Source organism: Hypomesus nipponensis, chromosome 1 (assembly GCF_054491055.1).
Source record: "Hypomesus nipponensis isolate SF chromosome 1, ASM5449105v1, whole genome shotgun sequence".
Classification (NCBI taxonomy): domain Eukaryota; kingdom Metazoa; phylum Chordata; class Actinopteri; order Osmeriformes; family Osmeridae; genus Hypomesus; species Hypomesus nipponensis.
Genome location: NC_140361.1, coordinates 10,771,668 through 10,789,987, shown reverse-complemented (window position 1 = coordinate 10,789,987; position 18,320 = coordinate 10,771,668). Strand labels below are relative to the sequence as shown.

The following is an 18,320-nucleotide window of genomic DNA, read 5'->3' as shown; positions in this document are numbered from 1 at the left end:
GGGACTAGCAGTCGTGTGCAACCGCAACACAGGGTGACTAAACACATTTAGATTAAAAATGGCAGTCATGCAGGCGCACATTCTCCTTGTTAGCCAGTATTAGGGTCCAGATCTGATTTTCTACATCGTACAACTTATACAGCAGTCAAATTTAAAGCACAGTGCCGACGTTGGGTGATAAATTAGATGCATGTGGAACCCCCTGTGTTCTTGAATCTGCCACTGTTAAAAGTCACAGCATAGAAACAGTAAAATCACAGGGGACTGTGTATTGTTTACCTCTGGCAAATAGCACGCCATGACCCTGCTGCGGTCTTTGAAAATGTAACAGCTTGTTAATGCTAGCAAATGCATGTCTGTGTTTGTTTCACTCGTAGTCTTGCCATTTTTGAAAGCTTCAAAGGCAACACAATGGAACTATTATCATAAGGCTCGGCGGCAGTATTGTCAGGCTTCGCCTTGCCGAAACTTGCAGGTCTAACAATGTAAGTGTGTCACAGAGATAATTATCATCCAAAATATCACATTTACCGGCCATGCCTACGTACCCAAGGCCCATTGCAATGCCTTCAATCACCGGCAAATAAGGCATTGTTTGTCGTTGCACCTCTCCGCGTCCTAATTATCTCAGCAGACAGATAATACTGTAATTAGCGGTGACGGCAGGGCAGGCCTCTGATTGAGATTCGCGAGATGGTGATGCAATCTGGACGCACTGAAGGTTAACGCCCGGGTGTCCTTTTTTGGGTCCACAGTTAATTAAACTTTAACTCGTTGTTATCAAGGAGACGATAATTTGTAAAAAGCCATTCTAATTAACATTTTATTAGCGACCCTTAATTTGGATCACACTGTGTTTGTTCACCACCACACTCCTGACACTCCACTGCTTTGTTCCTGTCTGACTTGACTCCATTAATATTCAAGTAATTGGTGTTGCCAATTATTTTGCTAGTCTTACAGGTTTGTATGTGTACCCACGTGTGTATATTTATTTATCTTCTACCTGTGCCCCACTTTAATTCTGGTGAGCAGTCATTAGAAAGGCTCTATCTATAGCACCCAGAGAGGGGCTACTGAACATACATGGAGGGAGTAACAGGGAAACACCCGTAATGCTAAAGGCTACAAACACAACCGTGTAAGTCTAACTGGACTGGAACTGTAATTGGTTTGGACTGCAATCTCTTTTATTCATGTATGGTCTCATTAGAAGTACAAAACACGGTGGTGTGTAATGGTGGTACGATTTACTGTGCCAATACTGCAATGCTTGTCCATCCCTGGTTCTGTTTAGACCAAGTCAAGGTCTCTGTGATTGTCATGATCAATCTGAAATCAAGCTATAGTTCTTGACACACTTTAACAAAAAAACTACAAAATTATGTATTTCCTCTTTGTCAAAGGGTCAATGGAAACAATCCAACACAAACCATGAGAGGGCATAAACGTGTGCATTCATGAAACTCTCTGAAAAGCTTGACCTGATTGTGAATCTGATGCATTAGCAAAGGGATTCCTGTAAGGAAATGTACCCTGTGCCCCTGACTGACTTCAAATTGGAAGGCATGTCAATATTTCTTGCCTAGAGGTCAAGTTTCAGGCTAGAGGATGAGGACTGCTTAACTACAGCCAGCAACCACAAATGGCTACTTAATCAGGTTGGACAATGTGTTGTTGTGATCCGAGTGGCCCCGGTTTGGCGGCCAGAGTCACTCTATCCCCGTAATTATTGTTCCGTTTCATCTGGAGAGGACTGGGGTACCAGGAGAGTGGAGAGGCTCCTTTTCTCACTGGTGACTGATGTGGAGGGGGTTTTGGGGGGGCAAAGTGGAAGAAAGTGATGAAGGGAGGGGAGGATGGGGGGGAAAAAGAGAGCAAGATGGGTAAAGCATGACCAAGAGGACGCCTCTCTCTGCCCCAGATGTACCCCCTCGACCTCCCTCTCTGCCCCTCTTCTCACTTCCTCCGTAAAGTGAGTCGAGGGATGCTGGGCCTCACTTCTCTGCCGCAGAGAGGAAAAGCAATCTCCTCGCCTAGTTGCTGCCGTGAGATTTGATTTGCCTTCCTCCCAGCGTGACAATTGGTTCCGTAGTCTGGATGCAAGTGTATTCATTGTATGGGGGCACAGGGAGCGAGCGGAGAGGGTTGGGGTGCCAGGGTGCCAGGTTGGGGGGAAGGGAGGGGGACACAAGTACCAAGCAAGTTAAGCAGGTGTCAGGGAGATAGAAAAAAAAGAAGAAGAAAAAACATGTCAGACGGCGGTAGCAATTTACGCATTATCTCTACCAAGGGCGATGCATCAACCATTACAATTAAACGCACATTTACACATGGAAGGTTTGCGGCAAAAAAAAATGAAAAGACTAATTGAAGCAGCATACTTTAACAGCAAATTATTAATTATCAGACTGTGTCCTTGTTTTGCAAGCATTAGATAAAATGCCTGTTAATTCACTGTATAATTCCTTTTTAGAGAGCAAACTACTTCATTCGCGGACTAAATCTTCCTCAAATGTGGATGGAATGGGAAAGGGTTAGATAAAAACGTGTTTTGAAAAATAAGCACTGAAAAATGAGGTCTGGAAGAGGAATGCTTTAGTTCCGTCATGGATGCAGCTTTCTAATCCCATCAAGCTGCCTGCAAACACACTCAGCTACAGCAGTGTATGACTGGAGACAGGCTTGCCCTTGGCTATATCTTTTCCCCTATACTAACCACTTACAAATAGGAAAACAGCCCAAATGTCATCTAGTGTCTGAAAACACATACGGTAGCATGAACCTCTGTTACAAACAGATTGCAGATTTGGTCTTCACAGTTTCAGTGTATAGGTTTAGTTTTGACTCATCGTAAGAACTTACTCATCAGTCCCCTGAGTCCATGGAGGAATTGTGACATGTAATGAGCCACCACACTCTGTTGCAACTGTTGTTGATATACTCTACCAGGACACTAAGACTCTGAACGTGTAGGTGAGGTTTTATGCTGTCAGTGGAGCAAGCCATTGGTAATTAGAAATAACAGAAGCCCTATTGTCAGGCCAGGCTTAGGAAGGCAGGACTGTGAAAGTCATGAGGGAGAAAAAGGATAGTGAGAGAGAGAGAGAGAGAGAGAGAGAGAGAGAGAGAGAGAGAGAGAGAGAGGGGGGGGGAGAGAGGAGAGGGGCAAACTCTGTTGGCTGGGAAAAGGTCAATGTCTGAGGCAGCTGTTTACATATGCATATATTCCTTCTTGTGTAATGCTGCAGTGAAGTTGCAGAGCAGGGGAGATTCTGTTTTTCTGTTGATTTGGTCATGTCGTCACTGTGTGTGTGTGTGTGTGTGTGTGCATGACCAAGAACACATGAGAGAGCTGAGCAGATCTCTCATCCTACACCCCCTGTTCCAACAACCAACAACAGAGAAGAAAGACGCTCGCCCTCAAGCCTTTCACACTCTCTCTCCACACACACACACACGCACACTCACACACACACACAGAGCGTCTCCCTTTTCTCCCTCTCCAAAAAGCACCGCTCCGACAAGCTCCGATTTGCACGCCTGTGCCGGCGCCCCCACCAATGCTGCTGCTTCTACCAGCACCTTCGGCATTCCAGGTCTGCACCCTGCACCTCTAAGTAGCTCCGCTCCGCTCTGTGTGGCACCCTTGACAATGGTGACACAGACCACCACAGCCCCTGCTGCAGTGGGAGAGGATTTATCCCCGGTGTTTACCACCCCAGAGAGGGAGGCAACACTCCTCAGCCTCTGTTAGGTTGCCAAACCCTCCACTAACCCCCCCCCCCCGCACACACACACACTTCACCTCCCCCGTTATAGAATTTCCCATAGATCCTCTGCCATCTGCTAGATTATAGATTTGTCTCTTCCCCTGGAAAAGGCAGGGTCCCTCTGGGGGGATCAGCGATAAAAAGGGTGAAGGAGCGCCCCGGGCACACCCATGCTTGTGGATGAGATTACATTTTCTATTTCTGCTTGCTAAAAGGAGCCATGATGATGAATACGAGGAGTTGTTACCATTTAATATCAACTGGCTCCCCTGCAAACTCAAATTATAGGCAATCAATCGTGACAAGGGGGCACAAGTGACAAATAACCTGTCACGTTCTCTGCATCATTTCACTTTATCACTTGTCAATTCAGCCCAAACTCAATTTACCCAATTGGGAATCAATCTTATTATGAACATGAGTGATTTCTGAGAGAAAATGTTGTAATGGCTTTTTAAAGCTGCACTGGATTGAGCATTTTACATTGCTTTGTTTGCCTGCAGATACTACTGTATTTTAAATGGGAAAGAGACAGTGATGAATAGAATCTGAGACTATCATGAGAATGGCCTTGACCACGTGTGAAGCCCTTGCATTGTTTAGACGGACGGCAAGACAGGAGGAAACACAATGAAACAGATACGTACGTCAACAGAACACCACCTCCTGCCTCAGCCTCCCTCCTGCCTCAGCCTCTCTCTCTCTCTCTCTCTCTCTCTCTCTCTCTCTCTCTCTCTCTCTCTCTGTCTCTCTCTCCCTTCATCTAGCTTCTTTCCCGTGTGAAACTAAACAAATATTTACCCATTCTGTGGAAAACTATCACCGGCTGCTCTAATAAACTGAGGGAAAAAGGCTGGGGTATTTTGAGTTATTTCCCTGCTCTGCCTTTGTGTTAGCCAGAGATAGGGAAGCAGATCATGCCCTTGTGTTTTATCCTGTAACTTACTCAATAGCCTGGGACAGGCTTCCCCACACTCAGCCCTATAGACTCCATTTGAGTGCAGTCAGAGGAGATGTGATTAATTATACATACATTAATAGCAACAGCATTCATAATTCATGAGGTCTTCAACGTCAAAGCTATTTTCCTCTCTTTCAGGATGATGAAAAGATTTTAAATAATAGCGCCCCCCCCCCACCCCCAAACCCCGCACCCCCACCCCCCTTGCAGACGTCTGCATTCCAGCGCATTCAGCCAAGGCTGGGGTTTAGTGTTGCCTGTTGTTGCACGGGGGAATCTGTGTTCCACCCCACTGCACCCCTGTTGCTAGGTGCCAGTCATGAGAGCAGCAAAGTAGCACCTGTGTTGTCGTCCGTTTTGCCTTTGTGGCAACATGGAAATTAGACACAGGCAATGTTTCTACTGAGAATAGGGAGCCATCATGTCTCACTCCCCACAGCTCCAAACCACGGTCGTCAGGATGGGGAGATGGTTACATCTGACACCTGCGGTTTCAAGTCTGTGTGCGTGCATGTGTGTGTCAAAGCTTACTTTTATCAACCCTGTCTTTTTGAAAAGAGAAAATAAGTCAATGAGATTAAGATTTAGCATTTTACATACTGTACTTGAAGTGGGAGGGAGAGAAAGAAAAAAACTTGCCTATCACATAGCTTTTTCCAAAGGATAAATCGGCTTACTTTTCTTTAAGCTTGCAGAACCTAATCAAACTCCAATAGTAGAAACTTCCCCTCCGGCGAGTCCCGGGGGGTTTCCTTAATTTGGATGTCAGGATGAAAACTTTTCACACCCTTCCTCCTAAACTCCGGCAGCGTCCGCTTGGCGTCACCTGAGAAATGTGGGTAGCACATCTCTGCACAGGCTTTGTCAAAGGAAATACGGAGTATTTAATCCACACAGATTTGCTAGGCTTTCAGTCCTTCAGGCAATAAGCATGACAAACAGGAGCTGTTATTGTAGCAGCCATTTTAGCCTTCCAAGTGAATTAGCAGGAAGCACTTTTTGAATGTTCTCAATTGTGGCCGATCTTTTAAACACAGTTCCACAGAGGAGGGGCCACTGTTATTTGATCTAAAAATTTTCAGAGATTTGTTGAATGTTCCCCCTCAGAAAAGCAAAATCTTGCATGGAAAAAATTAAAGCAGTCTCAGAAATCAAGTATACCTCTACTGCCACTGTGTCTGTACAGTGTAATTCATTCATTTCAGTTAAGTTCAGAGAACAAACTGTCTCAGTCAGTCTGTTGTTGAACTAAATTAACCGTAGTGGTATTGCACATAATAGTTATTATTAGTTATTTAAAAAAGCTACTGACAGTACACAACACTTGCTGAGTCCAAGTTTGTTTACTAGCAAGCTGTAAATTCAGGACTTCCTGCCATTGTTGTGGGTGTATTTCAACTGTGTGACACAATATGGAGTAGTGGAGTCATGAGATGGTACCTTTGGGCTGTGTTTTCCCCAAATGGCTGGCGGGCGGCAGACAAGCTTTCTATCGCAGCCGCCCCCTCTCCATCTTCCCATCTCTTTCTTTCTCCCTTTCATGCTTTCTCTCTCTCTCTCTCTCTCTCTCTCTCTCTCTCTCTCTCTCTCTCTCTCTCTCTCTCTCTCTCTCTCTCTCTCTCTCTCCAGCTCCATCACCATGACAAGGCATCTTTCCAGACATTTTTGTTGGATGGAGATTTGCGGCAGCTCATTACAGACTGGGAGGCTCTGGGAGCGGATGCACTCACTCTGAGATGGATTGAGTCGGTCTCGTTATTGACATGCCTTAATCTGACACTCGGTAAAGGCATGAGTCACCGCCTCCAGACCAGGCCGAGACACTCAGGCAAACAGGAAGGCAGCACCCTGGATACAGGTGGAACTTCATCAGTACTCATTAATCCTGCAAACCAGGCCACTCACTCAAACAAACGATGTTTACACTGAGCTCGATCTGGCCAAAGGGCTGATGGAACCCTGCTAAGGCACGTGTGCTAGTTCTGAGACCCAAAGCACAAACACACAGGTACACACACACACACACACGCACACACACTCACACAATATCTGCACCCAATATCTGCATTAAACCAGTTACCAGACCTCTGTCTGGTGGATAAGAGGCAGGCCTCAGAGCAGTGGTAGATGTGTAGGGTCTGATGCTGTGAGGGGCATCAGACATAAGAGCTTAGGCCAGATGGGCATAGATCCTGGTCTCCAACCACAACAAGGCTACTCCAATCAGGGATCCAGTAATGGAGCCCTAGTTAGCTTGTTGATCCTGTTTGCCGGTGGTTACATGTGATGCACATCTGGTGCTCATTTTCAGGATGGCCTTTCTGGGCATCTGTCAGCAGCGGGATTGACGAGAGCGCATTAGCTTCGAGCATGTCACCGGCCGTCACATCTGCAGGATGGGCTGGAGTGTGTGTGTGTGTGTGGGGGGAATCTTTCCCAAAATGGGAAAGCAGAGCCACAACAGACAACCAACAGGGCATAACATACCAAATGACATCTCTACCGGTCAGCCAGCCTCTTCAGCATTATTATTAGTTGCACATTGTCTACTTATCTCATGTGATAACCACGTTTGTGTTGTTTCAGCACTTGCAGTGTTTACAGACGTAAGCGTGACAACTATGGCTGTTAATAGTGGCAACATGACAAGAAGACCACAGTGCTGGTCTGTCTATACTGTAAATGCACAATTAAACATCTCCAAGCGTACAATGGGCTTGCAGGGAGGTGGACACACACACAGACACACACATGCAGCAGTCTCAGTGGGGGAGTTGGGTAGAGTGGGGCCTGCTGTCGACTCCGTCAGAGAGCAGAAGAGAAGCAGCTTGAGAGCGTGCCCGGCAAAGAGGGGGCCAGATGCGGCGGGCTTGACCCGCTGGTACACCGGGGGACGGGGGGGGCGGGCAGAGGGGATTCCAGCAGCTGAAACACACAGGGATTAGCTTCCGACTTCATTTAATTGAATTTATATTAGGGCCGTCTTTGGGGGGAAAACAGGTTTTTTGACTCAGAGAGGAAGAGAGAGAGAGAGAGAGAGAGAGAGAGAGAGAGAGAGAGAGAGAGAGAGAGAGAGAGAGAGAGAGAGAGAGAGAGAGAGAGAGAGAGAGAGAGAGAGAGAGAGAGAGAGAGAGAGAGAGAGAGAGAGAGAGATGGAAAGATACAAAGAGAGAAAGATAGAGAAAGAGAGAAAGAGAGAGAGAGAGAGAGAGAGAGAGAGAGAGAGAGAGAGAGAGAGAGAGAGAGAGAGAGATGGAAAGATACAAAGAGAGAAAGATAGAGAAAAAGAGAGAAAGAGAGAGAAAGAGAGAGAGAGAGGAATGTAAGGAAGGACAGAGAGGAAATCCAGGGCTGCTGAAAACAACAACAGACGGCAGGCCTCCCCTTGACCCCCTCTCTCCCACCGCTCCTGGTTCCAAAGGGGACAGAGGACACAGGCCACCGCGGCCTCAACACGTCCTGTACTGTCTTCACTCATGCCTGCTGCTGTCTGACTGTTCTGCCTAGACATAATGAAGTCCCGGCAGTCGCTTTGAAATGAGTAAGACACCCGACGAAACATCTCTCCACACCTCGACTTCCTTGAAATGAAGACCTGAAATCCTTTTGTTCTGCTGCCGTAAACAACATGCCGTAATTGTTGTTGCTTATCTGAGCTGTCTGAGAGCAACTGAGAGAAGGAGGGAGTCTTCTACATACACAGCATGGTTATCAGTGGAGAACATATCTTACGGGTGGATGTTTATCTGTTTTGATGTAGATTGGGGGAGTTAGTCTTTGTCTCAGCGCAACAGTGAATAATGTTATTCATTTTTCCATATTCATGGCTTTGTGATTAACAGCCAATCTAATTCCTCGCAGGCTGATGTAGTTTGATATCCTACGGCAGAGCGATCATTTTATTTACCCTGAGACATCTAATATGCTTTTTGCTTGTAATCTGGGGAATTAATTAAATGAAAAGGGTGCAAAATCTGAACATAATAGAATAACTTCTGCTTTTCTTTGTGCAGCCTGGAAGTCGACTTCCACTGTTAAGTTGTGGATGGAAAGGAGAAGTCTCGGAGATGAGCGCCAGTAAAGAACTATATCTCTGCCTCCCTGCGATTTCCTTAACCCTGAATAATAGCTTATTGTGTGCAGCCATCGGTCTACCACAACTAAAGGTGGCAGTCACTGGAAGGCCTCTACTCTGTCCTGGCCAAGTGACAGGCTCGCTAAAGCAGATCATCTACAGTGGACAGGGAGAGGGAGTTTTGTTTTAAGAAGAGCTAAACAACGTCAAACAAGAGAACGCTCTACTACCATGGCTATGGCCGCTACCACCATGCAACTGTTCAAAGACTCTTAAGCACTTGCGAAATACTGTTCACTGGCAGCTTCTATTTTCTCTGCTTCTGTTCTTTATCCCCATCAAGAGATGTTACTGTGGGAAATGTCAAAGAAAAAGGGGAAGAGAAGTAATCTTGGGCTCTTTTTGATCGCAACTGGAATAATTGGGCTCCTCTTAGGCTCATTACATGAGTAGCACGCCAGCCAAAAGCCCGCTCCCTCTGCCCCTGCTCATTCATGTTGGAGCTTTGAGAAATATCGCTTCCTATCATCCCTGCTCTTTATGTAATACAAAAGATGTGATACCTGAGGTTGCAGGTCCTACTTTAATGGGCAATAAGAAATCTTTGAAAGTGCTTCCTTTCTAAAACACCTATACATGGTGTTGGAGATGGAAACTAAAAACAGCAGGGTAATAGGGTAACTACACGTGTTACACAACATTTCTGGCTCTTGATCACTCTTTATTCGACAGTCTAGGGTCAATCATTTGCATGGGGTACTGTTTGCATGAGTGAAGCTAATTTAGGTCCATATGAACTGATGGTAATGCTCCTTGTTGATATTACAGCAAAGCAATTATTGTAACACTAATTGCTATTACTGAATTACCCAAATGAACCTAGTCTGGGTTTCGATCACCCACATTGACAGCAGTGCTGACAGGCCAGAAAGAAATGGCATGGCCGTCCCTTCAAATAAATCTAATATAATTAGCAGTGTGGTTTCCAGGGCCTCTGTGATGGTAATAATTAGTGCTACTGTAGCAAAGGTCAAGCCAAACAATTTGTAGGCTTGTTCACTGCATAGAGATAGGGTAGAGAAGATGTTGTGAGAGCAAGGGACCTGGCATCTGGGGATCGCTGAGACCGACCTTTTACTTTATCATGTTGCCTGTGTTCCAACATCTAATAAAATAGTTCAGTTGAAAGGTTTCAAGCTTAGGAGCTGGAGAAAATTGGTGAATACTGGAAATAGAACTAGGTGAAATAGACATTGCATTCTACCTTCCAGCTGTCCTAAGCCCTGTATTGTTTGTGTTGTGTTTTAGTGTCACCTTTAATTAACATCAGTAGAAAAAGATAGAGATGGAGAGAGATGGAGCTGCCAAGCCCAGGTGCAGGGGTTAATGAGCTAAGCCTGAAATGGTGTCACCAGGTAAACAAGTATGCAGACTCAGAAGCACTTCTATTTCCATCTGCTCCCTCTGCTTTACACCCCTCTCCCTGGACTCCAAAAACTCTCACCAAGGATCCTCAGGATGGTTTCTCCAGGGAAGCCTCACTGCTCCCTCTCCACACACCAATGAGATACATAGCAGCTTCGCACTCAAATATAGCATCTCAAGCGACACGTACGATGGCTAGTGGTATATTGGTGCCTATTCCCTTTGCAACTCTGACAGCCAGTCAGGCCTCCAAAACAATACTTCATTAGCACTAGTGAGACAAACAGGTTTAAATTGGAGTCCTCCTTCACTCTCCTCTTATCTCTGAACATGTAATATAAACAAGTTTTCTATTTACTGATTTTGGCATGTGCCATGTGATAGGTACATCACAGCATGGTAGTTCAAGAAACAAGTGTTTATTAATTGGCTAAAAAAAAACACATTGCCATTTGCTTTGGCACTTTAAAAATAGAAGGAGTGTTTCAAGCCAATCTTCAAAGTTCTCATTCTGACAAAAAATATATATAAATATCTTGTTTTTCATATCAATACATTTCCTGAAAGGACTAAGATAATTGTTTGCAAAACAAAACAGTGGGTGTGTTTTTGTGGAGGCTGTGCATTTATTAACAAGATAAACTTGAGGAAATGTGCTAATTTCATACTTTGGCTTTGATCCTCATATCTCTGACATTGAAGCATTTATGCATTCCCATTTGGGCTTAAATGCACATGTTTAAAATGTTTCCTTTAATAAGTGCTGGGGCACTAGTGTCAAATGGAGTTACTCGGTGTGCATGTGAAGGTGATTATAAAGGCTAGAAGCATTCAGCTTATAAAGAACAGCTGGACATCCCCTTATGGTCTTATATTTAGTCCAGATTTCCAGATTTACATACAGTCCACAGTTAGTGGGACACGTTGGAGGTTGTTATAATCCATTTGCCTTCATGACTTTAGAGGTTTAGAATGGTCAATTGTGATTTTTATTGATCTCACTTGTTTGATCAGCAATCTCCGTGGCACAAACACATGAATACGCGTCAGTACTGGGTGACTGGGAGCCCTCCACCCCCATGTTTGCTAAGAAGTGTTGAGGGAGGCACTGATAAGGAGCCCCTTATCCTTTTAAAGACGCTCCCATAATCCTCCGGGGGGTGGGGGGGGCTACAGCTTTAAGAGACTTAGTCTGGATTATGGCTGGTCTTCCAAATTAAACCAAAAGTCATCTTTCTGCAGTTGCTCATGCAGGCTGGCTCTGACCCTAGTCACTAGGCTTGGCGTGTCCCACCAAAACAGACCAATTGGAGTGGGCTCTGATAAATAAATAAAAATCCTGCTCCGTTGACAACCCAAAGCCCTCAGGTACCACACCCGCCAAGCCCGGTCCCTGCCCATCCAAATCCCCCCCTGTTCCTTTTCTCTGCCCTTGCCCAGCTGGTCTCCTGTGACTGCCCAGCCATTGTCTTCCATTCTCTTCACCTGGCACCACTAGCCTCCCAGCTTAGCTCCAGACAACACTGTCAGCCAGTGCTAGGCTGTCCTGTCCCTGTTGTCGTTGCTACTACTCACAGAAAAACAAGGCCAAATCTGGGGCTTAGTGGCTACAATAATCATTACCGAGGAGCAAATAAATGAAAAGTCACTCCCCTCTGTAGCCCTTCCCCCGATAGTGTTGCTGGTTTTCTTTAGGAATAGACTCCAATAACAGAAAGAAAAGCTCACAAGCAAACACACTAGTCAGGCAATGGTTTTATAAGGGCTATTGTAGGCAAGGGGCCACTAAACACCCCTGAAACTAGATTCAAGATGTTCTAGGTATATATTTTTGGGTTTTTATTTTTTTAAAGGAAATTACAAACAGTATGGAGTGTGCAATGGAGGGTTCAAATCGATCCCAGTGCAACCATCTCCATTCCCATTCTTAGACAAAGGACAAAGTACCCCAACAGTGCAATAACATTGCTCATGCAACACGAAGCTATATTAAAATCCCTGGATAGCACCAGTGATGCTCTCAAAAAAACTACAAGAACATGATATATGTGAGAAAGTGACATTGTTTTAATTAGGATGAAGTTTGGGTGTTTGAGTAAAACATTAACTTACCTTCCTTCCATATATTCCTGACTTTGTGTGTATGTGTACATGTGCATCTGTGCGACTGCGTGGGTGTGTGCGACTGCGTGAGTGTGTGTATGTGTGTGTACTATTAACAGCCCTGTCAGCCCGGTTTAATATAATGATCCCTCAGCACTTGGGTAGGATCAGAGTGAGCGAGCACAACTCCATGGTGACCCTGCCACCATGCTCCCTGGAGGGACATTAAACCCCCATCATTACAGTACAGCAACAAGCTGTAGTCTCCCATGGCACCACTAGGGGCGCTCTCCCTGGCACTCTAGCTCCCTCTAAGGCCAGTCTAAGAACAGCTGGCGGGGCAGAGGGGAGCAAGGGAAGTTGAGGGCTCTTGTTGAAACCCACTGCGCTCGCAACAGCTAAGCACGTCAGAGCCGGAGCGCTTTCATTCATTAACTCGGTCACTTGTGCAGCGGGATGTCAAACGGCGTACGTGACAGGAAACCCAAAGACTGACATCCTATTGTGTTGCACCAACACTGGCTGGGATGCGGAGCGTTGCTGTCTGACGACATGAGCGAGGTGATAAAAGCGATGTAGTTATGAATTCCAGAGCTAGACAACCATAGCCATTATCATTATTGCCCCTTTCAGCTGCCCTGCTCAGTTGAAAGTGTGTATTTAATCTATTCAAAGGCACACATTCTTGTCTTTCTAACTTGACCTGATATAACTCAACCCAGGAAACAGTTTCCCTGTCTCCCACTAAACAAGATACTGTATGGGCGTAAACAATATGTCATAGGGCCTCTCTCCAAAGCCCTAATCCAAGGAAAACAATTCGGAGCAAAACAAGGCCCACTTGAATTGCTTTCAGAACTAGATAATCAAAATGCTAAACAGACATTGAAGAAGAAAAAAAAAAGTAAACCGATTTCTAAAAACAAATCCCTTACTCGTAACATCAGCATTTCCCCACAGAAACTTGCATTTGTCAGTGTGTTTTGCTCGCTTACGCAGTAGTATCCCATCAAACAATCCTGCACAGCCAGTGGGCTATTCTGAATACATACTATAGCATTGTGCATCAGAATGACTGCTCAAAGCCTTGACATAATGAATAAGAAAGAGAACCAGGCATTGTAACAACGTGACACATTAAGGCTCCCCACCATCTCCTTAGACAGAGTGACAAAAAGAAGGGGTGGAGGAGGGAGTGAGAGAACGACAGAGGTTAAGGGAAGAGAAAAAAAGTAAGATGAGAAAGACAGATGAGGTCTGAGACGATGGTCGTGGTATTGATGGCGCGGGCAGAGACTCCGAGGGGGATGGGGCCCCTCTGAGAGGCCTATGGCTAGTCATAGCCCATTAGGCAGGTCGGGAGAGAGTGCTACAGCTCATTACATGCATTGCCTCCTGTTCTGTGGATGAACAATGCGCAATTACGCTAGCCTGCTGTTTCTTTAGCCTTATCCTGCCTGCCTCTGAGCCTGCAGCTATCGCTGTAGCTAGGCTACGCCGTCATTGCACAGCTACTATGTATTGTATGCTACGCAAAAAATAAAATCTGTTCTGCATTCCTCAAAAGACAGAAACAGAAAGTCAGTTACACAACTATAATGAACTAATCTCAAAAATATGTATTGTCCCTGTATAGAATTAAATAGATAACTGGATTATTATATTATTCCCAAATTAAATGATGCGCATTTCTTGTTCCTATATTGAAGGCAGGTAAAGTGGCAATAATGTGTGACCAAACAAGACTGAAATTGCGTGGCTCCAGTGACATATACCTCTGCACTGCAGTGGCTAAATAGGACATTTATATTTCTCCAATCTTTCTCTGCAGTTATTTCCACCAATAATGCAGAAGTTGACATTTAATCTGATAGTGAAGATGCTAACTAACATCCTTCTACTTCCTCTTGTTTAAGGCAAAAAGCAGGACACTTGGAAAGGTCACTCTTCCCTAGTGTTGGAGTTAGGTGCCTGGAAAGACCAGCTTTCCTATGACCCTGCTTCTCACAATGAGCATTGTTACATTCCACTGCATCCATCCCCCACTTCTCAATCACTCTAACAACATCACCATCTACTATTGAGGTTGTGAGAACCCCCCTTAGAGAGAGTAGCGAGAGTATAGACATATTTCTTAACTGGCAAGGCAACAGAGGACTGCGCAAAAAAGGATTTCGTTCGTAAAAGTTTTATCGTTATCCATGAGTTTTAGTTAATACCTTTCTACTCTACACATTTTGACAAAATGAATGTTTGTGCACTCAAATGGTCATTATACTAAGTCATAATTACTTTTTTTCATGCTCTTTCTCACGATTGGAAATAGCTTGGTTTGGTTGTTCCTCACACATTGGATATGAAAAGAATTATCTTAATTTCCCTAAAGAGCCTTAAAGTCCCTTGTCACTTGATATTATTCGGCCGAGGGGCGCTAACATACTGGAGGGGAGTCTACTATCTTCAATCCCATGATGAAACAGCTCTGAATGGTAAACAACACCTTATACTTGTATATCTTTGCTGTATGCACCTGCCCACCATAGTAAAATCCTTGTTTGTGTACACTTACTTGCGTACTACCAATTAAACTTGATTCTGATTCTAAAATACAGGAATATACGGGAAAAATACTATAGAATAAAATATTTTGTGTCCTCCAGTCCGAATATACAGTAACCTTTCCTCCAGGCAATAACAAGAGGTACGGCTCATGTTTAAGAATGTAGGCCGACCTTTTGTCTCCTATTAATTTAACTGCAGGCGTTTTTAAACGCTGGCAGCCAAATCTGTGTTAATGAGAGATGAGCTTAGGAGAGACAAAAATCATTTAATGAAGTTATTTTCTCCCTCTCCTGAAGCTTTCACTTCCATTTGGGCTTCAATCTGTTCGACCTGTTCACCTTTATTAGGCCTGCTTTCACCTCTGCCATCTTGTTTCCTCTCCCAACAAAGAAATCCTACACATGAATTGTGTACACAAAACTGTGAAATGCTTTACACTGCACTTGATCCTGTGCTTCTCTTAAATGAGACGGGATTGGGCTAAACCAGTACGGTGGATTTCCATCATACCAAGCAACAGACAGCCGCGGGAATTCTCATGAGCCAAATACACAAAATGTAAAATTTTACAAAAGATTAAAATGAGATTAAGATGCATTCATGCTCTTACTGTGGGGCAAAGCTTGTCTACCGTGTTCATTCATTTAAAGGATTTCAACAGGAATATTGTTTGTAATTTTTGATTGTTATGATCCATCCAGGGCTATCTTTAGAATACTGACTGGAGCAGTAAATGCTGAGTCAAAGTACAGACGGATACCAGACATTTAATAGCTCAAAGGTATGTTTCCTCAACATGCTGCCCTGAGACCTGCCCAAGGATGTACTTGAGATAGCCCAAGACCGGCAATGAAGGAAAATGGAGTGTGGCATATTTGTGTCATAGGGTTTAATTTGAGAAATAAAAACAGTGCTGCAGGAAACTCATTTAAATGGGTAATTACGTCCAAACCAACGTTGCTAGAAGGGCTTAACAAGGTGCATAATGATGTTCTCCTTCCCTGGTGATAAACATCACCATGTCATTTTCCTTCATTCCGTTTATTCTGGTGGCCTCTACTGTCCTTGTTTGGGTTGAAAATGCCAGGACAGGCCCAACACCATTAGAAACTACTCACATGTCCAAGATGGACACTGGATGCGTTCAAAATGATGTTAAATTATGATTATTATGTATTGATTAAATATATTTAAATTGCCAGGGATTTATTAGATTGTGTTACATTCTCCTCTAGTCATGACAAACTCCAAGTATTGTGTTTCTTTGGTGTGGAACACAGCTAAGATGTGGGAAATAAAATGTGTATCATCTGATTTTCTTTTAATGTGGGGGATTTTGGGCAACAATCTGATTAAGATCATACCACTAAAGATCACATGTTGAACAAGACACTGTAGGAAAGTAATTATAGCAATTGTATTGTTCTTTTGGTATGAGAACAACCTCTAAATATACCAAAGCAATTTATTTGCTTTCATTTTAAAAACGTAACTATCAAGATTCAATCAGGTCAAAGCAAGGAAGTGCTGACATTATAAACTCTGCAACCATCTGATGGTTGCTGTTTGGACTCCCATAGCTTTAGGGCACAGCATGTGCATGCAAACATTTTGGGTGAGTAGCTATTTACACTTCATCAACTGAAATGCACATCTTTGTGGAGGTATTGACTTTGAACCGAAAATGTTGTTTAGGAGGTAGAGCAATAAGAGAGCTTGCTGAATTACTTGTAGAAAATGAATGGTCTCTCTCTCTCTTTCCCTCTTTCTCTCTCTGCCTGACGTGCCTAGCTCTCTGTCATCAGATATGGTTAGGCCGGGACTACAGTGACGTGTATGTCAGGCCCTGTCACTCATGTCTGATTTGACACCTCAGCTGTTGCCTGCACGCTCTGATCTCAACAAGAGGGCAACAGTCCAGAGGCTTCAAGAGTCCTGATTGGCTGCCTCAGGTTGGTTTGACATGTTTACAGTACCTCCCCCACATAGAAAAGAACGCCCAGTGATGGCAGGTCAAGGCTATATAAACCCAACCAAGGGCAGGGCTGCCATTCCTTGTAAACCCTGTGTAGACACGTCGAATAGGACAACGTCAGTATATCAAACAGTGGCCCCTCCCTCACAGTGGTTCATCATGAAAGCAACGGTAAAACAACACACCATAACAACTCCACTATGTGCATAAATGTCACTGTGTTCCTCATCTCTCTGCGTGACTGGCACTTTATTTGTTTTGACAAAAAAGAAACACTTGAGGCTCAGCACGCGCTAAAGTCTCTGGCATACAAACAACCTTTCTTGATAATTCCCAAGCTCATCTGCCAGGATTCAATCAGTGTGCATCGGAAAGGGTCGAAGATAAGATGCAGCTCTCTCACCAAACTCAGAAGAGAAGACATTAAAGCCAGGGAAGTACGCCCGCAACTCGTTCAGCAGATAAAACGTTCAGGCCTCCACGAATCAGCAGCCTCTACGTGTGAGAGATCTGGCTTTCCCCCTCTTCCCCGAACAACTCTTCTCTTCCTTGTCATGATAGGGAGAGGACACCTCTTACTGAAAGTGTTTGAATAGCACTCTCCTGAGCTCAATGGAGTCTTTGCAGAAAGCCTTGACGTTTGAGACGGCATGCTGTGACCTTTACTTTATCTTGTCTGGGATTTAGGGTGATTAATTGGATTAGTCTGATGAAATTTAGAGAAATACAAAAAGGCTGTCTGTTTAAATGGAAGTCAAAAATCTCATTCTCCACATAGTGCTCATCACATGTGCCACATATCTCAGTGGCTTAAAAGGAAAGCGACCAGATTAAAGAAGACAGAAAGACTCTGGAAAACTGAAATGTGATGGGGAAACGAAGGGCTTAGATTGTCAGAACACAACAAAAGACATCAAGATCACAGGCTAACGAAGCTACTTGAGTTTGTATAATACCACTCAACCAGATCCATCACTCTCGTGAAAGCCAATGGGTCAAGGGATGTGAAGAACACTAGCTCAAAACAGTAATGACTGCTTCGATAAATTACAACCCAAATTGGTGAGAGACAAAACATCAAAAGTACCAGATCTGACAACAAATAGCTGAAAACAGAAAACACTAATTTTCATCACATTTATTTCAGACTCAGATTGGAATCTCTTCATTAAAATGTATATATATAAATTATATATATATATATATATAAATTATATATATATATATATATATATATATACTATTTTTAAAAGCAAAAGTGAGAGAAGATAAGTGATTGGCAGGCCAAGCAGATGTGTAGTACGTGGCGACAGCATGACATCTATTTTGCATGCTCAATATGACACAATTGAATGCATTTGCTGCATATTGTCCTGATGTGAAGAGATAGCGGGGGATGTGCAGGCAAGCTGGGACCACTCCCTGTCAGTTTCCAACCAAGCGACA

At 44.1% G+C, this 18,320-nt stretch overlaps 1 protein-coding gene across 1 annotated transcript in view; it reads right to left on the bottom strand.

The window, feature by feature from the left end:
* The window catches only part of pcdh19 (protocadherin 19), a 52,018-nt gene that overhangs the window by 24,039 nt on the left and 9,659 nt on the right, over positions 1-18,320 (bottom strand). The gene's annotated exons all lie outside the window — the stretch shown is intronic.